Source organism: Lissotriton helveticus, chromosome 2_1 (assembly GCF_964261635.1).
Source record: "Lissotriton helveticus chromosome 2_1, aLisHel1.1, whole genome shotgun sequence".
Classification (NCBI taxonomy): domain Eukaryota; kingdom Metazoa; phylum Chordata; class Amphibia; order Caudata; family Salamandridae; genus Lissotriton; species Lissotriton helveticus.
In genome coordinates, this window is record NC_136059.1 from 127,346,590 (window position 1) to 127,360,719 (window position 14,130).

Genomic DNA, 14,130 nt, shown 5'->3' on the forward strand with positions numbered 1-14,130 from the left:
CTTGGCCGGGGCTCCTGTGTAGAGTGCCTTTCCATAGTCCAGTCTGCTGCTGACGAGGGCCTGGGTGACCGTTCTTCTCGTTTCAGAGGAAATCCAATTGAAGATCCTGCGAAGCATGCAGAGGGTGTGGAAGCAGGAGGAGGAGACAGTGTTGACTTGCTTCATCATGGGGAGGGTAGAGTTGGGGATGACCCCTAGGTCGCAAGCGTGGTCGGTGGGTGTTGGGGGTGTTCCTAGTTGCGATGGCCACCAGTTGTTGTCCCAGGCCGAAGGGGTGGATCCGAGGATGATGACCTCTGTCTTGTCCGAGTTCAGCTTCAGTCGGCTGTTCCTCATTCAGTCCGGGATGGCCTTCATACCTTCGTGGAGGTTGGTTTTGGCAGTGTGGGGGTGATGATGTTGAGGTTGTGCCATCGTGTGACGTGGGCGAGCGGTCAAATGAAGACGTTGAACATTGTTGGGTTGAGAGATGAGACTTGGGGTATGCTGCAGATGGTCCCGGTGGCTTCAGAGCAGAAGGGGGGGAGGTTGACGCACTGTGTTCTGCTGGAGAGGAAGGAGGAGGTCCAGTCCAGGACCTTCTCTTGGCTTCCGGCGTCGAAGAGGCGTGTTCATAGTGTGTGGTGGCAGACCATATTGAAGGGGCTGACAGGTCCAGGAGGATGAGGGCAGCGGTTTCTCCGTTGTCCAGGAGGGTTCTGATGTCATCAGTGGCGGCGATGAGGGCAGTTTTATGTGCTGTGGTTGCTGCGGAACCCGGACTGGGACGGGTCCAGAATGCTGTTCTCCTCGAGGAAGCTGGTCAATTGTTTGTTGACAGCCTTTTCGATGACCTTCACAGGGAACAGGAGCAGGGAGATTGGTCCGAAATTCTTGAGATCCTTGGGGTCCGTCTTGGGTTCCAGCTCTCCGGGAAAGTCGCTGTCTCGAAGGAGATGTTGATGGTTTTCCGAAGATAGGGTGCAATGGTGCTGCTGGCTTTGTTGAAGATGGGGTGTGGGCAGGGGTCTTCCGGGGATCCGGAGTGGACGGTGTTCATGATCATGATGGTGTTGTTGTCGTTGATGTTGGTACAGGCAAGCAGTCGTTTGGTGCGCTGGTGGTCGTGGGAACGGGCGTCTCCGTGGTTGCCAGGGTGACATTGAAGCTGTCAAGGATGTCTGCGATCTTGCGATGGAAGAAGGTGGCAAGCGAGTCGCACAGGTCTTGTGAGGGTGGATTATCGTTGGTGTTGGACCTGGGGTTGGAGATTTCCTTCACGACGTTGAAGAGCTTTTTGGTGTTGTGTGCGTTGTTGTCTAGGCAGTCTTTGAAGGAGGTCCTTTTGGCGGATCTGATGAGGTAGTGTTGTTTCCGGGTGGAGTTCTTGTGAGCTGTGTAGCTTTTTTGAGTTCGGTCACGTATCCAGTTTTCGGCAGTTTCGCTTAGTGGTCTGGAGGTATTCGGTGAACCAGCTGGCTTTCTTGCTGATGTGGGTGTTGCAGGGCTTCTTGAGTGGGCTAGGGTGTTAGCACAGTCGTTGATCCATTGTCTGAGAATGCGAGCGGCAGTGTTGGGGTCGATCGAGCTCAAGGGCAGGCTGCGGATGAGGGTGGTGGAATGCTGGTCTTTGGTGACTTTGCTCCAGCAGCGGTGCAGCATCTGTTGGGTGCGGTAGCGTGTGGTCGGTTTCCAGAAGGTGAAGTGGTGCAGCAGTGATCGGTCCAGTGGTTTGGTTGAAGGAGACGTGAAGCTTGCGGAGAAGATGGGGTCAAGCATGTGGCCGGTGGAGTGGGTGGGTGTGGTGATGAGTTGTCTGAGTCTGAGGTTGGATAGTTTGTCGATCAGGGTGGTGGAGTTGGTGTTGTTGTTGTTCTCGAGGTAGAAGTTCAGGTCCCCGAGGAGGATGTAGTTCGTGGAGGCAAGAGTGTGTGAGCTGACGAGGACGGTGATGAAGTCGCTGAACTGTTCTCAGGGTCTGGGGGTCTGTAGAAGAGGGTTCCTCTGAGGGTGGTGTTAAGGTCGGTGTGGATCTGGAAGTGCAGGTGTTCGGCGGTGCTGAAGGTGTCGTCGGCGTTGGTTTAGAATTTGAGAGTGTTCCTGTGGACGATGGCAATTCCTCCTCCTACTCTATTGGTGCTGTCCCTGCTGGTGATCTTATAGCCTTCCGGGATGGCTATGGCGATGTCAGGTGCCGAGGGAGGGTTCAGCCAGGTTTTCGTCAGGAAGGCGACATCCTAGGTGTTGAAGTCCAGAAGGTCCCAGAGTTCTACAGCGTGTTTGCGTGCGGAGAGGGTGTTGATGAGGATGCATCTGAGGTGGTTGGGTTCTTTGGTAGGTGGGTTGGCGGGCCGGATGCTGGCGAAGTTGCAGTTCTGGCAGGAGAAGGGTCCTTGGATGTGCTTCGGGGTGGCCAGGCAGACGGTGCGTGATCTTCCGGTGTTGAGTGCATGGAGGGTGCTGCGATCATAGCGGAGACGGGCGTCGTGGCGTTCGCAGGGGCAAGGGGTTCTGGCTCTGGGCATGGTCCAGGTGCGGATGGGAGCAGATGGGCTTGCCTTAGGCTGGCCTTCAGTGCGCCAGTGTTGTGTCCGCTGCGCTCATCCACTGTGCAGCCACTTTGCGGCCTCCATATATGGGTAGGTGGGAGGGAGGAGCAGCTGGGAGGCGGGAGCGGGGCGGCGAATGGGCTGCAGGGACGCAGGGCTGAAAGAACGCAGCAGTGGGAAAGAGCGGTGGAAAAAAAAGCCAGGGGAGGGCGGCGGGGGAAGCAGGGCATGGCGAAAACAGGAAAACAACAAGGGGGAGGCAAGCACCAAAGAAGATAACAATCAGTGCAAACAGTGCAAATAGTCAAATATCAATATTCTTGTTATGCGTTCATAGTGCTAGGCTTGGTGTAAAGCTCTGAATGCCCCATCCCGAACGTACCTTAACAATGGTATAGTTGATTCCCTTTCCAATATAATACTATTGTTTAAAATGTCCTGGTTAAGTGTGGTTTTAGATGATGACCATATCCTATGTCATAATAGAATGGGTTCCATTTTTATAGGATCTGCAACATATGGTAACCCCAATTCAGAATGACAAATGTATGATGATGTGCTGCTCGGGACTGCCAGAATATATTTTAAAACACATGTTTCAATATTTGTAGTGCGTGCGCATCAACATTGCCCCAAACCCCAGCACCATACATAGCCATTGAAGCACACTGGCACTTATAGATCTGTAAAAGCTCAGTCAGCAGTGTCCTACCCAGGTTTGACACAAAGTTAGCTAGGGGAGCGGTGGCTTTCATAAATATCAATTTTCTAGCTTGTACAGCCTGGGTCCAGGTGCCATTTTGGTCAAAGAGAAAGCCCAGATATGAGAATTGTTTTATGAACTCACCTTCTGCTTATCATATCTCTAAACTTATGACTGCCAGTACCACATCTCATAACCAAAGTGTATTTACCCTAAGACCCAAATCGTGCATAAAAGATGAAAATCTATTCATTACCCTGTGTAATCCCACTTGAGTGCGTGAGATCAAAACAGAGTCATCCGCATACAACAGGGCGGGTATGGGCCGTCCACCAATTTGTGGGAGGTCTTAGCACTCATTTACCAGCGCTTGGCCTAGTCCCTTTAAATAAAGATTGAATAAAAAGGGGGCCAACATGCGTCCTTGCCTTACCCCTCTCTTTATTTGGAACAGGTATGTGCATTATCCACTGACACCGTACCGTACCGTACCCTCACCTTTGCTTCACTATAGAGTTGTCTTAAAAAGTGAATAATTGTGAGTTCTACTCCTAAGTCCTCAAGAATCCTCCAGAGCTTATCATGTCTAACACAGTCAAAGGCTGCTGTGATGTCTATAAATGCTAAGAACATCCTTATCTTCTTTGCAAGGGTGTACTTCCCTATAATGATGTTCAAATATAGGCTTTGTTCAACTGTTCCTAGGCCCTCACAGAAGCCAAACTGCAGATAACCTTGCTGTCATCAACCCAGTCCTGGAATCTTTTAAGAGTAATTTACTCCACAGCCTTTACCAAGGAATCTAATAATGATATCGGCCAATAACAACCGGGATCCTGATGATCCCCATTTTTAAAAATAGGAACTAATATTGATTCAGATCAGCATTTTAGAAAATAAGAGGAGCAGCTTGCAGTAATTATTTGTGTTAACAGCAGACCACCATAGCATCATATTGGATTTATATAGATCTGTAGCGACCCCATCAGGCCAGGGGGTCATTCTACCCATGCTTGCCGTAATAGCACGATTGGCTTCTTCCAGAGCAACATCACCTGATTATTGAGTTCCTAAATACTTGTCCCACCCACAATAATTCTACATGTTGGTGAAGTGTTCGATCCCCAAAATGCAGGAAAGGATTTTTTCTGCTTTCCAAAAAGCTGAGCTGTCTTTGGATAGGGAAGCATCATGCAAAGCTGTCCATGCGTCATTTCTAAGTGTTGCTCTGCGCTTCTTAAGTACACATCTGTAAGCCCCTCTGGCCTTTATAATGTCATGCAGGTTTCCAGGGGCCTCATTTATGAAAAGTGATGCATCAGAAGCGCAAAACTCACGCACGGCCTCATAAATGAGGCCCCAGGTGTTTTATGAATTTCACATTTTATTTCAGCCTGAGCCTGTGTACATTTGGTGTCAAACCACCCTTGTTTTTTCCTGCACGTGTTCCTGTTCTACACGAATAAAGCCTCTTTTATGGCTGCAGAAATCTGCTGAAATTAGGTCAAGACATTGTCGTCTGTGGTTGTTTCATCCAAGCAGGCTGTAAAAGCAAGTTTGCACTGAATTACTACATTCGTTATAATTTCTAAGGGATCCACCATCGACCAGCACAGGGAGTAGCCATTTACTCTGTTTATAGCTCAGTGATGTGCAATATGTGCAAGTTTGTACCCGGAGCCTGACTGTTGTTTCAATAGTGTAAAAGAGATGCTCAGTGGAAAGCGGTCACTCAGGATGACAGTATGTGTTGTAATGATTTAACTCTATTTGAGTATCTATTTGATGCATATGTAATCTATCATAGTGAAGCATCCTCTACCATTAAAAGTGTGTCTGAAGGGGACAGGTGATACACACAGCTCATTTGCGAACCCCAGATCAAGACCGAACATTACTTCATTTATTAGTTCCCCAAATTTAGTATGTGGGAAATGCGTGCAGCTTTTCCCATCCCTGTTTGTGAACCCACGTACTTCCCTCCTACAGGGTAAAATTATAGGGGCAGATTTATGTTGGGAATGCTCCACGTTTGCGTCACGCAACTGCGGCGTAAACGTGGCGCATCCCTACGACCCATTTACAACGTGACGCATCTAGGCAGATGCGTCACGTTGTAAAGCCCTGCGCCACTTGTGGCCGTTCCGGCGCAGGGTGGGCGTTCTGGGGCAGGTGCGCCTTGCAAAAGTGGCTGAGTGAAATCTATAAGATTTCACTCAGTCACTTTCTGGCCAATGCTGCCTCAAAACCCTGCGCCTGCTTGAAGCAGGCGTAGGTCTTGACCCAGCATTGTAAAGATGGGGCTCCCCCGAGCCTTGCTGGAGCTGTGTCGCGCTTGCGACGCAACTCCAGCAATGCGCCACCTTTACGGCACAGATGCGTCACGCATCTGTGCTGTTTTTGCCCCATGGTGCGCCGCATTGTAAATGCGGCGCACCATGGGTGGCGGAGCAGCGGCGCAAAATAACTGGCGCATCCCTGGGGATGCGCCAGTTATCATAAATCTGCCCCAAAGTCTCCCCAGATTATGAGCATGTCTTTTACACTATCGCTGTGAATAGATTGAAAATGATGTCCTAATTTCTTCAGAACCATCCCAATCTGTTCAGAGGGCACAATCTTATAGAAGTTTATCAAGGTGATGCAATACTTCTTATCAATATGAAGGAATATATTTCTTCTGTTTTCATCTCTATTTTTCTCGTGTTCACCATGTTGGATACATACTTTGACAACCCTCTCTTTGCCTTCCCATAGTCCACTGCGACAGCTGCAGTATGGAAAGTTCTGTATCCTTTAATGTGTACAGTACCCTTTGCCAATGTTTCTTTCAAACACATTATATTGAACTTCAATATGAAGTCACCCCACAGCGGGTTGGCTACCTTTGATCATGTGCCTGAAATATTCCAGAAAATAAGGGTAAACTAGGGGAATCAGGGGCATATTACCAAGCAATAGCGATAATTATCTCTATTGCTTGGTTAGAAACAATAATTTACCGCTGAGCTGCGGCGATTTTTATCGCAGATCGCAAATGCAATAAAAAAAGACCGCAATGCATGAATATCGCTGAAAAGTCAGCAATATTCATGCATTACCGAGCTAATGCTCTTAGCCATGTTATCCACCTCCCATTGGATAACATGGCTAAGAACTGCTCAGGGCAGGTGTTAGCTTTTGGAGAAAATCGCGCTTAACTGGTGTTAGCGACATCTAGGTAATAGGGAGATAATTTTAACTCCGCTTTCTTGGCTTTTAAAGCCAAAAAAGCGGAGATAAACCCCCTTGATAATATACCCCTCAGATCGCTATATTTTTTAACTTGTGGTGTTCACGGCAATAGCGTTATTTGGAGTTAACACAGAATTAATGGGTAGCGTCTGATTCAAACTTGTGCCTTGGATAAGTGTAGTCCCCTCTACAGGATAGATCATACCCGACAACTCGCAGCTCTGATTAGACTGAGTTAGTGGCTGAACCTGTTTTGTTGTTGTAATGTGTGAAGGGACAGTTCTGCACATACTAAGTTTACAAGAAAAGCCACATTCATTTGCGCTCTCAGGTTCTGTTTTGAAATGAAAGAGCAATAAATCTTTCCTTTCAAAACGGAATCGGAGATTGCGAATCATTGTAGCTTTTCTGGTATTTTGACGCTAGTTTAGCTCCACCTTTATGTTGCACCACTGAACAATGGGCGGATCTCCCAGTAGGAGCTGCAGGGTTTGTGTATATACTTAGGGGCAGATTTATGAAGGCCTTGCGCGCCGGTGCGTCACTTTTAACATGGGAAAAAGTGACGCACGGGTGGCGCAAGTCCCTCATAAATAAGGCCCTTAGTTTACTAGGCTAATGTATGTCAGGGCCTTCCTTTTTTGTGGGCTGTGATTCTAGTTCTTTATTTAGTTAGTCTATTTCTTCCAGAATCTTAAGGCTATCAAAGTGATTACTAACTGGGACACTATATCTATGGTGCATCGTGTCTGAGAAGTTCCTACTCGTAGGTTTGCTCTGCTGTACCTTTGGTGGTTGATAAAAATATCCTAAATGTTTGATATTAACTCCCTGGGACAAAATAAAGTGGTTTCCTGCTCTTTCAAGGATAGTCTGCACCAAGTGAGGGGTTCTAAATGTTAGGACCACGCAATCACCTGCAAGGGTTATACAAGCTTTACCTATGCATCCTACACTTCTGACCACTTTAAATTTGGAAAATAGTACTTCAGTTAATTCAGTTCAAGTATTTATCCAGTGAAATGATTTGTTCCTCAGGGCAGGCCTGGATTCATATATGTGGTGGGAAGTGAAGTCATGTTATACATGACTATCGTATAGGGAGTGGCTTCAAGCAAATCTAGGGAGAGCTGCTCCGACTGGTATCTAGATTGTAATTGGGTCATTGTAGAGTGATCGTGGTCAGGTTGGCTCAATAGAGGAAGCTGAGCATTTGAATCCAAATCCAGAATGTGTCTATCAAGCCATGATTGTGAGGGAGCCTTACTGGGCCTGGGAGAATTTCCAGCCTGAGTGTTTCTGCATGATTCTCAGGGTTTGTCGCTGATTGATTCCCTTATTTTACAATATAGGAAGTGGTTCTGGAACTGACATATATTGTGCCCTCTTATCCCTGTTTCTCTGTAAATCAGCATACTCTTTTGCGTTATTATCACTACAACGAATAGTATTTCCTAGATGTCTATTTAGGGACACTTCAAATGATGTCAATCTCTCTGTCGGCGTAGCTAAAGCTTCTTTTAATAGGTTCTCTATCCCATCTAAATTTGTAGATAGTTTTCTCATGTTATCCTTTGTGTTGTAAGACTGAGTATGCGCTGGTAGTTTCCCACCAGAACGTGTGTCAGATGGCACTGATATTTTTCCCCACGTAGTTGGATTTGTATACTCTTTTTTGCTTAAAATGTTTGATCCTATATGGCAGTCATCCAGAGCCTTTATATCTTCCCCTGGATTTCTAGGGCACTTTGACAGGGGTTGGATATCACAAGTTTTATGGTCACCAACCAATACGTGATCTGAAACATTGTGCACACAGCTGTTAGTGAACTGTTTGGGTTCAATAGCTACAGATGTTAGGACCCATTACTTGGAATTATCTCTGCCCCCGACTTTCTGCATTTGAAACCACCTTCAGGGATGTCATCTGTTATTCTATTGCCCCCTTCGCCCCAGTCAAATAAATCATCAATGTTAAGCGCAAACCCGTTGTCGGTTTGGGTGTGGTCAATGTGGTTGCCTTCTTCTTACTTTCTACCTTTATTTTCCCCATTTTTCATACTAGGTAGAGTATCTGATGCAAACATTTTTAATTGTTTTTTTCCTTTATTCAGCTAAATGTCTTAAGGTGATGCGGTGGCTTGTAATCAAATAAAGAGCAGGCCCGGCAGGCACATAAGTGGTTAATAATAGCCAAGTAGTCAGATTTACAACACTATCCTCGTTTATGTACTAATTGCAAACGAAGGACGAAATACCATGAGTACTCCCAGAGAACCAAGGAAGGGGGCCCAGCCCGGCCTCTGTTGGGCTATGACGGACCAAGACGGGCTAGTCTTAGCCCGGGTCGAGCAAAGGCATGCCCGCATGTGTCCCGCTCCGCAGGACACTTCTGGTGTTTTTGTTGCACTCCTGCAGTCGTTGTCTGGCGTAGCCCAGCCTCTCTGCACCAGGGTCAGTGATTGGGGAGAAAGTGCAAGCGCAGCAAACCAGGCTCTGAGGCTTCCACACTGTGGGATGCCTCTGGTGTTTTTGTTGCCATCCTGTGCTCGTGGTCTGGCGTAGCCCCGCCTCTCTCCACCGGGGTCAGGGATGGGGGAATAAGTGCAAGTGAGGCACACCAGGCTCTGAGGGACTCACGCTGCGGGACGCCTCTGGTGTTTTTGTAGCACTCCTGTGCTCATAGTTCAGTGCAGTCCCCCCTCTCTCCACCAGGGTCAGGGATCAGGATGAATGTGTAAGTACAGCAAACCAGGCTCTGAGGGTCTCGCACTGTAGAATGTCTCTGGGGTTTTTGTAGCTATCCTGCGCTTGTGGTCAAGCGTAGCCCCACCTCTCTACTTCTACATCAGGGATCATCGAGAAAGTGCAAGTGCAGCAAACCAGGCTCTGAGGGTGACTTTAGCCTATCCCCTGCATAATCTTGGGCAAACTTTGATTCAAATCCCTACCCTTGCAATTCTTTGAGTCTGCGCAACAGTGGATGGCTTCTTGGAACCAATAGAATGACCATTGTTTTGTCCCATCTTATGACTGTCTAGGTCCATTTTCTTCCCTCAGAGGAATATACCTGCTTTCTTGGGATCAACCCCTGGCACTTCTTAAGCACCCTAGTAGGCAGCCACATGGCAGCTCCCTTCTGAAGCTGTCTCTGGTCAGGCAGCTTTGAATCCATTGAATTCTAGTGTAACTTTTACTGATCATGTGTGTTGACTGACTTTCACCCAGCCCTCCAGTGCTTGTCACTGAGACATCTACAAATTATCCCTGGATTCTTGTGAATCATTGTTTGTGTCAAGAAACATCTTCCAATACTAATCAGGTATAATCCCAAACTGCTGCAATAGATCATCCTTCATGTGAGTGTAAGAGTCATCTACTCCTCCTCGAGAATCAGGCGTGTAAACCCCACTGGTATATGTACTACTGACCACAATAGGACACCCTGGTGATGTTGGCCTACCCTGCCCATTCTTTATGCCCGTTCTCTACCACCACAAAGCTATACATGATAATATTGACAAAGAAAGGGGTGTTTAATCCCCTTGAAGATACCTTACCATTACTACCAACCATCTTCCTTGGACCTCTGGAGTCCGAGGCTGACATTATTCTCCTCCAAAGCCAATTTATGTTCTTCAAGTGCAAGTTTATTTTCCTCTGGTGCTATGGGTGCCAGTTTGCCTTGTTTATTCTTGCTGATTGCTTTTCACTGATATCCATCTGGCAGATTAGCAGCTCTGAAGGATTTGTGCTGGAGAAGCCTGCATCACTTCCAGCTCCAGGAAGGGCACCAGAAAATACATTATGGAACAGGCTTTCTCCTGCCACTTATTCTTCTGGTGTTTCATCACTCTCTTTAGCCTAAGAGGAGAGTTGAGGTTGTAAAATGTTTACCTATTCCCTGAGGACCTTTTCGTAGTCTGCCTTCCTGGCATTCAGGCCCATCTGCAGTGTCTTTTCTTGCATAGGGCCTTCATCTCCACAATCCTGATAGCAGCCAGATCCAACTCCATGTTCCCTGAGACTTGCAGTGCACAAATTGGAACAAACAAATATTTTGAAAAAAAATCAAAAAGTACCAAAGGCTTAATGCCAATAAGGTAACGTCTGCCACTGCTAGCCCTACCAACTCTTGCAGAATTTCCTGTGAGCCCATGTGCAAATAATCCTAAACTGCCCCTCACTTACTAAACCCAAGATGAAGAACCCCATTTCTATTTACAAAGAGACTGTGTGCATACTTTGAGGTGTTGCCGCAGCAATACACAGTCTCTCCTCTGTGGTCACTCCAAACCAGTTCAGGCGGTAGCTTTTTTCCCAGTGGGAAAAGTGACAGGAACTCTGGTTCCTGCCTGACATGGAGTACAAAGAAAAGAGCCTATTTAGGTGCTATGTTATATGATATAACTTATATCTGCTTATAACATGGGAGGGTGCCTTGAAGTAAATTAAGGTATTGGGTATACTCCAACTGATCCTCCTGTCAGAAAAACAAAAAAACAACTCTGCACACCCACACCATTGTCCCAGCTCAGAGAGCACTTTTCATAACTTAACAGTGCTAGTGATAAACTGGGAGACATGCAAATTATCCTCAAAGAGCTCCAGGAAGCAAAAGGGAAACGTTTAGTATGTCTGTTTTCCTTATAATTCAATACATTATAGTTGTTATTTAAATAAGTAATAAAAATATTCTTATAATAATTTTTCTAGATGGTTCCTGGCTGACACAATAGAATATTCCTTCCCAGGGCTTCTCTATGGGCCAGTTGTCCTTCCTACGGGCCAGAGTCCCACTCTCCACCCTAGTAGCTCTGCTGGGCTTTCGCGTGCCACTGCTCCCAACACCTCCTCCTGTTAGGTGTTCAAGGACATCCCGCTCTCTGCCTGCGTCTCGCTCCCTGCGTGCCTACTGCATTATTGTACTCATTATGCCTTATTGTACGTGCTGCTCTATTGTAATTTGCCTTATTTGTTCCCAGTTGCCTTATTTGTCTCCAGTTGTGCTCATTGTGCCTTAGTGTGACACCTCCTTGTATTTTTATTTTCGCCACGCTTTCTTGCCGCAGACCTGCTATTGTCCCTCCCGACTACAAATGCCTGCTCCCTCTCCTTCCCAATTTAATGGCAGCCACTGCGCACACATCGGGCATGCCACTGGCATGCTGAAGGCGTGCCATAGGCAAGCCTGTGTGCGCCTGTCCATGACCGAACGATGACGAGCAGTCGACATTGAACACCACCCATGGGCAGTTCTCCTGCTGACACTGGAGACAATCTTTCACCATCCACAGCACCCCCACGACTGCCTCACCCATGCTGGATGCCCGCACCACCAAAACCTTCAAGTGAATCCTCCTCAACATGTGCTCCCTACACAGGAATGGAGTAGAGATCTGGGACCTCCTTGACACACTCTGGCCAGACGTTGCCTTCTTCATGGAAACTTGGAGAAACGCTGCCTCCAACCCCAACATTGCCACCACCATTCCAGACGGATACAAGATACAGAGGAGGACTTGCCATCGCACTCAAGAGCTGCCTCTGACTCACCAGCTACACCTCGAGCGACTCCATTTCCAACACCGAACACCTCCACTTCCAGATCCAGACCAGCTCCAGAACCGCACTTCACAGCACCCTCACTTACAGACACCCTGAGCCTGGTGCCACTTTCGCTATCACCATTGCTGACCTCATCGCACCCCACGCCATTCCTTCCACTGACTACATTCTCATCATAGACCTGAACTTTCACCTCAACTACAGCAGCGACCCCTGCTGGACAACCTTGTCAATCTCAGATTGAAGAAGCTCATTACCACCCCCACCTACAAAACCATACACATCCTTGACCCCATCTTCACAGCCACACCTTGCAGCCCCTCCAGACAGACCACCATTGAGTACGTTTCTCATTCAAAACCACCCCCGCACACAATCCTGCCCATGCCCACCATGAAGGAACTAGATCAAGGTCAAAGAGAAGTACCTCAACTCCACCCTCATTTATGACCCCGCACTCCACCACAACAGATGCCAACTCCACAGCCAAGGAACTAAACTGCTGGATCTCTAGCTGCGCAGACAAGCTCACACCCCTCTGCCACAGTGACAGACAATGCATACTGAAGGCCACCTTGTTCATCACCAAACTCCAAGAAACCAGCCAATCCTGCAGACATCTTGAAAAATGCTGGAGAAACAGCAAAACCACTGTTTACCAGAAAACCTACAAAAATGCCAAAACAGAATACCATGAGAGCCACCAAGAGAACCTTCGTCCAAAACAGAATTCTCACCAATGCCAACAACTCAAAAGAACTCATCAACATCATCCAGCAGCTCACCAAACCCCCCAGTGAGGCCACAGACGTCACGCTTTCCCAGGACCTCTGCAACAAGCTTGGCTCCTACTCCCACCTGAAACTCAAGGCCCTCTACAACAACTTCATGACAGTCAGCCCACCTTCTCCACCTAGACACTGGTCACCAACGAAGATACTACCACAAAAATAAAGAGCACACACTCAGGAGTCCCCATGGACTCCTGCCTGCCACACATTTTCCAAAGAGCCACCACAACCATAGCACCTGAATTACGCCACACCATCAAAAGCTCCTTTGAATCCGGCACCTTCCCCGATGATTGGAAGTGGGCAGAGTTAAAGCCCCTCCTCAAGAAACCCTTGGCTGACCCGACAAACATGAAAAACTACCAAACCATCTCTCTACATCCCTTTGCAGCCAAAGTCACTGAAAAATGTGTCAACATCCAGCGAATAGAACATCATTCCCGAATTTCCCCAGTCCAGATTCCGCTGTAACTACAGCACAGAAACCACCCTCCTCACCGCCACAGACAACATCAACCTGCTACTCGACCAGGGCTATACCATGGCCCTTTTCCTGCAGGACCTCCCCGCTGCCTTTGAAACCTTCTCCCTCGTACTCTTGCAGCAAGACTACACAGCGCCAGCATACAGGGAACCACCCTCGATTGGCTTTGCTCCATCCTCACCGGTAGAACATAAAGGATCAGGCTCTCACCCTTCCTCTCTGATCCCACAGAGATCAACTGCTGAGTACCCCAAGGATCTTCACTCAGCCCCACACTCTCCACCATCTTCAAGCCCCCCTCACCGCCATTGTCAGACAGCCTGGGATCAGTATAGTATCCTATGCCAACGACACCTAGTTCATCCTCTCCCTCACGAAGAATCCCAGAGACACAAGAATCAGCTTCCAGGAAGGAATGAAAGAAGTTGCAGCTTGGATGAGCAACAGTTGCCTAAAGCTCAACTCAGAGAAGACAGAGGTCCTTGTCCTTAGTCCCTCCCCCTCTGACTGAGACACCTGGTGGCCCTCTGAAACCCACCCACCCCGAAAGACCACGCCAGGAACCTCAGCATCATTCTACACTGCTCCCTCACCATGACACGCCATATCAACGCCGTTGTCTCCACCTGCTTTTACTCCCTCTGCATCCTCCACAAGACCTTCAAGAGGACCTCCCAAAGTCAGAATTACGATCACCAATGTACTCATTACCAGCTGATTAGACTATGGAAACACCCACTAAGCCTGTATCAACAATCCCTGCTACAAAAACTCCGGACCATCCAGAACACCACAGCCAGACATGTCCTTGGAACCCCACAA